This window comes from Phacochoerus africanus, chromosome X (genome assembly GCF_016906955.1).
Source record: "Phacochoerus africanus isolate WHEZ1 chromosome X, ROS_Pafr_v1, whole genome shotgun sequence".
Lineage (NCBI taxonomy): Eukaryota > Metazoa > Chordata > Mammalia > Artiodactyla > Suidae > Phacochoerus > Phacochoerus africanus.
The window spans coordinates 52,891,604-52,903,729 of NC_062560.1; the positions used below are offsets into that span (position 1 = coordinate 52,891,604).

General features: G+C 40.6%; 1 pseudogene; it reads right to left on the bottom strand.

Moving 5' to 3' along the window:
* Positions 1-2,315: 2,315 nt before the first annotated feature.
* LOC125118029 (60S ribosomal protein L7a-like) lies at positions 2,316-5,078 on the bottom strand (annotated as a pseudogene).
* Between the last annotated feature and the right edge of the window lie 7,048 nt (positions 5,079-12,126).

A 12,126-nucleotide genomic window follows, 5' to 3' on the forward strand; every position in this document is an offset into this window, starting at 1 on the left:
CACAATGGAATACTACTCAGCCATAAAAAAGAATGAGATGATGCCATTTGCAGCAACATGGATGGAACTAGAGAATCTCATCCTGAGTGAAATGAGCCAGAAAGACAAAGACAAATACCATATGATATCACTTATAACTGGAATCTAATATCCAGCACAAATGAACATCTCCTCAGAAAAGAAAATCATGGACTTGGAGAAAAGACTTGTGGCTGCCTGATGGGAGAGGGAGGGAGAGGGAGGGAGTGGGAGGGATCGGGAGCTTGGGGTTATCAGACACAACTTAGAATAGATTTACAAGGAGATCCTGCTGAGCAGCATTGAGAACTATGTCTAGATACTCATGTTGCAACAGAACAAAGGGTAGGGAAAAAATGTAATGTATACATGTAAGGATAACTTCATCCCCTTGCTGTACAGTGAGAAAAAAAAATCCCAGTAAATTATTTTATGGATATTGTTAAATTGATTAAAATATTTATATGGAAAAGCAAAAATTCCAGAATGGCCAATAAGTATTTCAGGAGAAGAACAAAATTACATGATTTATATCATCAGATTTCAAGAACTATTAAAAGCTACAGTAAACATGAGGTATTAGGGAATGAAATCACAAATAGATCAATGGAACAGAATTAAGAGGCGAGAGATAGACTTGCATAAATATAGTCAACTGATCTTTGACAAATGAGCAAATGCAATATGATGGAGCAGAGAGTCTCTTCAATAAATGGTGCTTGAACAATATGACATCCACATGCATAAAAATGAATCTAGACACAGATCTTACCTGCTTTACAAAAATCAACTCAATATGGATCATAAACCTAAATGCATAATGTAAAATGATAAAAGTCTTAGAAGATAACATATTAGAAAGCCTAGATGACTTTGGATATGGTGATGACTTTTAGATAAAACACCAAAGGAATGATCTATGAAAGAAATAATGAGCTGGAGTTTATTAAAATAAAATATTTTGGTCTGTTAAAGAAAACATCAAGAGAATTAGTAGGCAAGCCATAGGCTGAGAGAAAATATTTATAAAAACACTTCTGATAAAAGACTATTGTCCTAAGTATACTGATAATTCTCATAACTCACCTATAAGAAAACATACAACCCCATTAAAAAGTGGGCCAATAACCTTGACAGATACTTTACCAAAGATACACAAATGATGACTATGCATGTGAAATGATACTTTACATTCTATGTAATCAGAAAAATACAAATTAAAACAACAGTGATATACCACTTCACACCTATTAGGATGACCAAAATCTGAAATACTGATAACACCAAATCCTAGTGAGAATGTGAAACAGGAGCTTTCATCCATTGCCAGTGGAAATGTAAAATTACATAGCCATGTTGGAAGATAGATTCGCAGTTTCTTACAGAAGTAAACATATTTTTACCATATGATTCGGCAATCACATCCCTTGGTATCTACCCAGAAGGAGTTGAAAAAAAATGTACATGGGTGTTTACAGCAGCTTTATTCACAATGACTGAAACTTGGAAGAAACCAAGGTGTATTTTAGTAAGTTAATGGATAAATAAACTGGTACATCCAGACAACGGAAAGTTATTCAATGATAAAAAGCATTTGGGGTTGGTAGATGCAAACTATTACATTTAGAATGGATAAGTAATGGGGTTCTATTGTACAGCACAGGCAACTGTGCCCAGTCTCTTGGGTTAGAACATGATGGAAGACAGTATGGAAAAAAAAAAAGAATGTATGTGTATGTGTGCTGGGTCACTTTGCTGTACAGCAGAAATTGAAGGAACATTGTAAATTAACTATACTTTAATAAAAAAAGCCATAATTAAAAAAGAAATGATATCCAGTCATAAAAAGATGGAGGAAACTTAAATGCATATTATTATGTGAAAGAAACCAATCTGAAAAGGCTACATATTGTATGGTTCTAACTATATGACATTCTGGAAAAGACATTATTTATCTCCATTTTTACCATGAAGACAGTAAAAAGATCAATGGATGCCAGGGGCTGGGGTGGAGAGAGGGATAAACAGGCAGATTAAAGATAATTTTCAGGAAAGTAAAAATACTTAGTATGATATTATAGTGATAGATATCTTATTATGTATTTGTCCAGTTAGACTGTACAACATTAAATATTAACCTGAATTAAACTATGGACTTTGGGTGATTATAATGTGTCAATGTAGGTTCACTAATTATAGCGAATGTACTGTTCAGGTGAGTGATTTTTTTTCACCTGATAACTGGCTGAAGAATTTTATTAATAACTTTTTTGTACAGAAAACTCAATAATGTACACTTAGCCCAGTTTGGTGGCCAGTTCTTTAGCCTTTGCCTTTTCCAGCTTGGCAATGCAAGTTACTGATTTTGGACCCAGGGCCTTGCCTCCCCAGTGATGCTGGATCTCGTTGTATCTGTCATTGTAATTGGTCCTGATGGCTTCCACCTGTTTAGCCAGAGCGCCCTTGTCTTCTGAGTTGACTTGTGTGAAGGCCATGGTGGTGCAGGTCTTCTGGTGGACCAGTCACCTCAGCCTGGCCTTGCCCTTGATGATTCAGTAGGGGATCCCCATCTTCTGACACAGGGCCTGCAGGAAGACCATCAGCTTAATGGGATTCATGTCATGTGAGATCACCATCAACTGAGCCTTTTTGTTCTCTACCAAGATGGTGACAATATTCACCCCTGCTCAAAGGCCAGGTGTTCTCTCGGTGGGGACATCCCCTTTGCCTGCAGTGTTCTTCTCAGCTTGGGCCAGCAACTTCTGCTTCTTCCCTTGCTTTGTTTCTGGTCCGTACTTGTGGGCTAGCTGAAGCAGATGAATAGCTATTTGGCAGTCCAAGTCCTGGGTAAACTGATTAATTGCAGGAGGCACCTTTAGCCGTTTATAGAGAATGGCCCTTTGCCACTGCAGCTGGGTGTACTGGGGCCATTTGACAAAATGGGTGAGGTCCTTTTGGGTTGGATGTCCTGTCCAATACCAAAATTCTTGGGTCTTTTCTCAAACAGGGGATTTACCACCTTCTTGGCATCCTGCTTCTTCATGACAGCAGGGGCCAGGGCCACTTTCTTTCCCCTTGGCCTTCTTCCCCTTCAGCATTTTTTTTTATTTAGGAATTTGCATTCTTTTTTTTAATTTTCCCACTGTACAGCAAGGGGATGAAGTTATCCTTACATGTATACATTACATTTTTTCCCCACCCTTTGTTCTGTTGCAACATGAGTATCTAGACAAAGTTCTCAATGCTATTCAGCAGGATCTCTTTGTAAATCTATTCTAAGTTGTGTCTGATAAGCCCAAGCTCCTGATCCCTCCCACTCCCTCCCCCTCCCATCAGGCAGCCACAAGTCTTTTCTCTAAGTCAATGATTTTCTTTTCCCCTTCAGCGTTTTGAATGGCAGGTGGAGAGAGCTGAAAACTATAACAGGTTAAAGAAGTAAAACAGGAGATTGAAACTATGTGCAGAGAATAGAAGACAATAACACATGACCAAATAGATTTGAAAAAGAACCAAATGGTATTACTATATACAAAAAATATAATAACTGAAAACTAAAAGTCAATGGGTAGATCAAACAGCAAATTAAAACTTGCTGAATAGTAAATTAGTGAACTAGAAGATAGATCCAAAGAAATTATCCAGAATGTAGGTGAGAGAATCCTAGCAACTGAGAAACAGATGCTTGGCTGGGATTCTAACCCAGCTTCTTAAAAATAGAAAAACCTAGTACTCTAATTGGCCATTGCTTGTTTGAGACTCTAAACTGGCTTCTAGAGTATACTCAGAATCTTAAGAATCAAAATCTATCCTCACTATGTTTCAATGGACATTTATCTGGAACACTGGATTTTGGTTGGAATAGACCTCACCACTGGAAACCCAAATAAGCAAGCAGAGTGGAGACAAAAGATCTTGGTGAGAGATGGGATGTCTGGGTTGAGGGTCTGATGATGGTTCTGATCCAGATCTGAGTTTTGGAACCAAAGTCAGACAGAAGTTAAAGTGGTTAAAATAAATTTTATTCAACAGGATTTCCTGCTGTGGTGCAGTGGGTTAAATATCTGACTGCAGGGGCTCAGGTCACTGCAGAAGTGAGGGTTCAGTCCCTGGCTTAGGAACTTCCATATGTTGCGGGTGCAGTCATAAAAAATTTTATTCAATAAATTATTACCATAGTGAAAGAGAGACTCAATTATTGAACTGGGCTCAATTCTGAATACAACCAGAAAAAGTGGGGATTTATTGCTAAGGAGCGAGTTGAGGGGGAGCATTGGTGGATGGAAAATTACTAGGAGGAGACATCAAGTCTGGGAGGATTCTGGCTGAACTGACCCAAGAGGATTCTTGCTGAAGATGGGCTAGGTGATCAGATATCACTTGGGGCATAATGGGGATGAGGAGATTGTTCAGACATCAAGGGTGTGGAATTCTCTCTAAACTGACCTAGTAGGATTCTTGCTAAAACTAGATTCTATAAGGAAGTACGTGGATGGATGGATGGGACTTGTTGGGGAGAAGTTTCAGGGAAGCTTTAGTCAAGTTTGGTCAAGCAAAGAATCTTTGTCTCCACTGAGTTTTCAAATCCTTTGGGTAAATATCAAGGAATGTGGTTGGTAGATCACATGGGAAGGATATGTTTAGTTTGATAAGAAACCACCAAACTGTCTTCCAAAGTGACTGCATCATTTTGCATTCCTACCATCAATGAATGAGTTGCTATTGCTCCACATCCTCACCAGCATTTGTGGTCACCTCACAATGTTTTGAAATGTTGTTTGGTCTTTGAAGTCCTGAAGTCTAGGAATGGGATGTTTTGCCACACACTCATTTTGTCTGAGATGGCCTTTTCCTCCCTTTTGGCAAACTCTTACCTACCTTTCAGTTTCTACCCCTTCATGAAACTCTGCCTGATCCATTGCTCTGAGCACATAAAGCCTTCCTTTGCCTGTATTTTTGTCTCCTCCACCACGCCCAAGGTAGGTCTGACTATATGAGGCCACAGACATTGACAAGATCCTTGGAACCTCTTCAGGATGGGATATATAGGGTGAATTAGACATGGTCCATCCATACCACTGAGGATTGCTGTAAAATTAAACAACTATAAAATTTCTTAGCATAGTGCCTGGGACAGTCTAAGCACTCCATAAATGTTAACTATAATCTTCACTATCACTACCATCACCAATGACTTTTCATGTCAGTTTATAGAGTCCATTTTTAAAAATTTCTCCAATATATTATTTTTTTTCTGCCGTACAGCATGGTGACCCAGTTACACATACAGGTATACATTCTTTTTTCTCCCATTATCATGCTCCATCATAAGTGACAAGGCGTAGTTCCCAGTGCTACACAGCAGGATCTCACTGCTAATCCATTCCAAAGGCAATAGTCTGCATCTATTAACTCCAAGGTCCCAATCCATCCCACTTCCCCCCTTGCAACCACAAGTCATGGATAGAGCTAGAGACTCTCATACTGAGTGAAGAGAAGTCAGAAAAAGAAAGACAAATACCATATGATATCACTTTTATCTGGAATCTAATATACGGCACAAATGAACCTTTCCACAGAAAAGAAAATCACAGACTTGGAGGATAGCGCCTGTTTTTAACGTACAAAAATCACCCCAGTGATGCTTTCAATTTTTTCATTATTACAAATCAGTAAGGCTAATATTTGTTCACATAGACTTCCCTGCAAAGTTTTTTTTTCCCCCTTTAGGGTAAAGGTACTTGAAGTCCGTGGTTAGCATCATCATTACTCTCAACTTGTTAGAAAAGCAAATTCTTAGGTCTCATTCCAAATTTATTAAATTAGAAACTGATAGCGGGTGATCCTTAACAACCTATTTTTAAAAACCCACTAGGTGATTCTGATGCACTGTTCTATGCGTCTTGGGTGTACACATAGAAATGGAATTGTTGAGCCAAGAGCACACATGCATTTAAAAATTTTAAGACACTGTCAAGCAAGCCCTCCCCCTCCAAAACTTCCGCTTAGAGAGAAGGCCGGAAGATACCTCTTCAACCAAGGCTCCCATCTCATCTGATGCCGCCCCCACCCCGCGCAGGGCGTCAGCCTCCCGCTAGCCCCACCCCGGTGTACGAGCACGCGCAGGCGCGGTTGGGATCTCGAGTGAGACGCACACCGGGCGGGGCTTCCTTTCCCACTGATGGGGGAGAGGAGGTAGGAGGGGCGGTATTAATTTCGGGAGAGGGTGGGACAAAGGTAGAATAAGGAACAGTGAACTTTAGTGTTGGCGGTTTTTCTTGGATCCCGCTGTTAGAACCACGAGTTTTGCTTGCATTTCTTTCTATCAGTAGGGTGTTGCCACTTTTTAAAGCGTTGGAAAAGGGAAAAGAGAGCACTCAGGAATCTGAACCTCGGCCCCACCTGCGGCAGCGGCTTTCCGATTGCCAATTGGCCAGTGATGGGAGCGCATCCCAACTAGTGAGAATGACGTCATCTTGCAGATCCGACGGGAGGAAGCTTTGTGGGAGGGAGGAGCTTCGGTGAGAGTAGCCGGTGGGATAAGACTGGGTTAAGGCCAGACTGAAGAGCTTACTGAAAGAGAACTCCAGAAGAAGGGGAGGGAGGAGTCTTGTGTCTGCTGACAGCTAGGCTGGGGATGGACCCCTGAGGGCGGAAGGCACTGCCCTGGAGGTTAGAGCCACCCAAGGGCAGGTAGTAGGGTGGCCGCCAAGGGGTGATGGTGCCTACACACGTCCGCAAGTGGTTCCACACAGACTGGCCAATATATTTTGAAACCGTTTATTTTTTGTATCTCTTTCCTCTTCTGCCCTGATCTCCCTGAGAAAAAGGAGTGTGGGTGATTCATTGAATTCCCCAGCACCTAATGGCGGGGGTCTGTTAACAAAAAGGCACGTAATTAAGATGGTTGACTGATTTAAGGAAAAGGGAAGAAAAGATAAAGCTCAGAGATGTTCATAGTTTACGTAAGCAAGTTTAGGCCTCTTTTTTTTTTCTTCATAGAGGAGACGTTTTATTTTAATTTTTTATTTTTGTCTTTTTTGTCTTTTCTAGGGCTGAACCCACAGCATATGGAGGTTCCCAGGCTAGGGGTCTAATCGGAGCTACTGTAGCCGCCGGCCTACATCAGAGCCACAGCAGCTCTGTGATCTGAGCCGCGTCTGCGACCTACACCACAGCTCACGGCAACGTGGGATCCTTAAACCCACTGAGCAAGGCCAGGGATCAAACCGGCAACCTCATGGTTACCAGTCGGATTCGTTAACCCCTGAGCCAGGAGGGGAACTCGGAGGAGACATTTTAAATGTCCACCAGCAGGCCCTGAGCCCACGCAGCTTTTACATTGTTGCAGTAGGAGTGTACGCATGACCTTGTGTCCTAAGTTACAGCATAATAATTTCCCTCTGTTGCTATAGAATCTCCACAGCCATCATCCCTCGGTAATGGTTATAGAATGTTCCAACAGACAGCTGTGCCACGATTCACTTAACCCTTCCCCTCTTGTTGGATATTAAGACTACTCTGTTTGACCATCACAAAATAGCTTTGCAAGGAACAGTTTTTGTGCTTAGAGCTTTTCCTCTTTCAGAGCGGGAAGGATGCATAGTTAGGAGCAGAATTAATGCGAAAATGGCACGAACATTTTAGGTTGTTGTTGACCTGCCAGCTTTCCTGAAAGGATTTTTACCTATTGATGCCAAAGGCTAAATCCAAAATCAACCCTGGTGAACTCCAGGTCTTGTCTGTCTCCAGGCTGGTTTTAATTTCTCCCTCCTGCAGCAATGCTCAAGTTTATTATTAGTTCTGACCTTTAGGGCAAGACAAACACACACTAAATATTCAGGGACAACTTTAGCAACTACAACAGCTGACATTGTGAATGGATGCAGATCAGGTTTCAAGCTTGGGCGACTGGTATGGATGCACTTGCCTCACCAGGACAGGAAATCTGAGAAGAGGAACAGGTTTGGGAGGGGGCAGATGAGATCAGTTTTAAATATGCTTAGTAGGAGGTGCCTTTGGGACACCTAAGGGTTTGTATCCAGGAGACATGCATGCATACATATGGATAAACAACAGTTTTTGCCCTTCTCTGAGCTCCCAGAGCTCCCTATCCGTGGATTTCTTATGGCTTAGGCTACCTTTATCCTTGCACTACCTGGGAGCTCCTTGAGGCCAGGACAAGGGTCTGACTCATTTGTGTATCCCTCCTCTCAGTGCTTTACAGCTAAGAGGCCTTAAAAGTCTGTCCTGGATAAAGGAATTTCTGTGATTTCTTAATTGGACAATTCCTGCAGTAGGAGTTCTGTTCTGGGGAAAAAAGTTTTGAGAAGCTTGAGAGTTCTGGGAAGGCTTCCTGTAAGAGGTGGCAAAATATTACTGTTAAATCATGATCATTTGTTGAATACCTACCATGTGCCAGTCACACATGCTACACACATGCATCAGAAAAGCAACTTCTTGCCTGCCATCCTTACACCCCCCCCCCTTCTGGGAGAATCTGTTTTACTTATAGCGCTTGCTGAACAGCCAAGCCAAACCTGACTGTGTACTATATCCTCCCTTCTCTTGAGGTACAGCTGATTGCACCTGATCAGGGTCAGCCACATGACCTGAGAGTTTTATGACCCAGCTTGAAAAGATGAGGTGGGCCAATCAGATCACACTTTTGGGAATGTGAAATAAGAGATCCAGAGGGGAGTTGCCAGTTAGTCGTTGAGCTGACAGAGCTGAGCTGACATCCAGGTCTAGCAGACCAGGATGCTGATGGGGGCAGGTATTATGGACTGGGTAAAGTGCCAGCTGCATTTCTGAGTTGAGCAAGGAGCATGGGGGAAACGGGCGGAGAGAAGCAGACTTGAAATGTAGATGAGTCATGTTAATAGCAAAGCTCTAGAGCAGAGGCCCATGCCTCATTTAGAATTTTCCCAGGGCTCCAGGCTTAATGAGCTCTAACTGTGTTTGACTTCTTGCCCTTGGCTTTCTGATTCTTGATCTAGGTTGACTGAGTTTCTCTTCCTTGCGTCCAAAAGAGCTCTAACCAAAACAGTCCTTACATAGGTGTACACTTTGGCCCTCTGATGTGAGTGTACTTTTCCTCATTTTACAAATGAAGAAACTGAGGCTTAGTGAGATTAACTTCACTAAGGTAACCCGGCCAATAGGTGATGGAAATAGTCTGTATGATTCTCTTACTTTCTTTTAAAAGTGTTAATGTGTTATTGTTATTTTTAAAAATTACCACAAACTTTTTACAAAAAAAGATAAAAATAATCAACACAGACATGATGTGTCTGACTCTCAGTCAGCAATTCCAACTTCCCCTTATGTTTACTAAGCTCCAGCTATATTGAACTGTTTCTGGAATACACCATGATATATTCTTCCCTCTGGGCCTTTCCAGAGCTTTTCTTCTTGATTTTCCAATGGCTGGCTCTTTCTTGTCATTTAGGTTTCAGCTCAATTGTCACCTACTCAGAGAGGTCATGCCCAACTATGCAGTATGAAATAGCCCACCCAACCCTTTCCCTCTACTTCTCTCCATCATATCACCCTATTTTTTTTTCTGCATAGACCTTATTGTGTTGAAATTGTGTCTGAAATTGTGCTGTTCATTATGTAATTGTTTATTGTCTGTCTCTCCTTCAGCACAGAGCATCTGTATTCCTAGGACCTGAAACAGTGCTGCCACATAATGGAAGTTTCAATTAGTATTTGTTGAATAAGTGAATGAATGTATAAACTAAAAAAAGGAATCTTTATTTTTATCCAACATTCTTCTTTCCCAATACCAATTCCCAGAGACAATAACTCTTAACTGTTTAATTTACATCTTCCCAGACATTTTCTGTGCATATATTCTTTTTTCCTCCATACCCATGGAAGTTCTATGACCTGCTTTTTTTGCATAACAATTCATCATTAACGCCTTTACATGTCAGTATTTAATTACTTCATTAAAAAAGCCCAAATTCATAGTATTATATTGTATAGATATTCCATAATTTATTTAACCAGGCCTTAATGACTATTATTTTCTTGTATTTTTTTTGTTATTATAAGAAGTAATGTTGAAATAACTAAATATTATACATGTATTTGCACAAATGTTCCTGACACCTGTTTGTTGTATTTTGACTTTGCTTGTGGTATATGCAAAGAGAAACTTTATTTAAATTTATATGGTTGGAGTTCCCGTCATGGCTCAGTGGTTAACGACTCCAACTAGGAACCATGAGTTTGAGGGTTTGATCCCTGGCCTTGCTCAGTGGGTTAACGATCCTGTGTTGCCGTGAGCTATGGTGTAGGTTGCAGATGCGGCTCGGATCCTGCGTTGCTGTGGCTCTGGCAGAGGCCGGTGTCTACAGCTCCGATTAGACCCCTACCCTGGGAACCTCCGTTTGCCTTGGGAGCGGCCCTAGAAAAGGCAAAAAGACACACAAAAAATTTATATGGTTAAGTTTATTTTTTTTAGTGGCCTCTGTATTTCATTTTATACTTCATAAAAACCTCCCCTACCTAGAGCTCCAGCAACACCAGATCCTGAACCCACTGCAACAGTACATGGATTGAATCAGTGCCTCCACAGAGACGAGCTGAGTCATTAACTCACTGCGCCACAGCAGGACCTCCTAATGTAACTGCATAATATATTTTCTTATCTGTGGGGAAAGTCCTCTCTAAATTATCATTTTCAGAAAATTTTTGCCTATTCTCACATTTTTGTTCTTCCAGGTAAACCTTAGCATCATTTTGTCAAAGGAAAAAAATCCAAAATAACCTATTGATATTTTGGTAGGGATTATATTGAAGTTAGAGACCTTGTCTTTATAATATTGAATCTTCCTATTGCAGAACAAGGTATGGGTTTCTGTTTATTTAAGTCTTTCATGTTGCTAAATATAATTGTAAAGTTTTCTTTATATTCTATGTATTCTGTTGTAAGTTTATTCTTATTTTTGATTCCTATTGTGAGGGATTTTTTCCCTCTTATCCTTTTCAACCAGTTCTTGTGGTAAGGCAATTCTAGTACTTTATTAAATTCTATTATTGTTTCTAGTGGGTTTTTCACAGATTTCCTCAAGTTTTCAAGTTATACAGTAATGTCATTAACAAATAGAGATTATTTTGCTCCTAGCTATCCAAGATTTATGCCTGATTTAATTCTTTTGTCTAACTATATTGTGTAGTGCTCTAGGGAACAATTATAGTGGTGGTAATGGGGATGTGTGCTTTTCCCCCTAACTTTAATGGATATTTGCATATTTAATCATTCAGCATAATACAGACTTTTGGTTAGAAACACATATTATCAAAATCGTCAAGGAAGTGTCCATCCTTGATAATTAAATCAGGAATACATGTTGAATTTTGTTAAATTCATCCTTTGTTCATCTATTGAGGTGACCATGTGGTTTTTCTCACTTGGACTATTTAATAAATACTGGATTATATACATGTCCTAATACTGGATAATTTTTGAAGTCTTAGAATGGATCCTACATTTTTAGTCTTCCAGTTTACTACTGGATTCTGTATGTTAATATTTTATTTGTTTAGTACCAATTTTAGAGATTGGTTTATGGTTTTCTTATATGTGAGCTTTGTTGGGAGCCCATGCTTTTCCCAAACTGTTTTATGAAATTCATGACCATTTTTTTTTGTCTTTTTAGGGCTGTACCCATGGCATATGGAGGTTCCCAGGCTAGGGGTCTAATTGGAGCTGTTGCTGCCGGCCTATGCCAGAGCCACAGCAATGCCAGATCTGAGCTGAGTCTGACCTACACCACAGCTCACGGCAATGCTGGATTCTTAACCCACTGAGCGAGGCCAGGGATCAAACCCGCAACCTCATGGTTCCTAGTCATATTCGTTTCCGCTGTGCCACGATGGGAACTCCTGAAGTCCCTGACCATTAAGGACTAAAGATGCACTAATTTTAGGGGAGGGTACTAGTTAGTGCCAACCAAGTGCCCCCTCCCCCATTTTCCATGCTTATTTGCTGCATTTGATGGTTTCTGAGAGATTTTAAATACTCCTTGAATATTTATGTGAATAAGCACTGTTAACTGTAAATGTGGAGATGTTAGCACAGGGTGTTAAGTCCAAGTT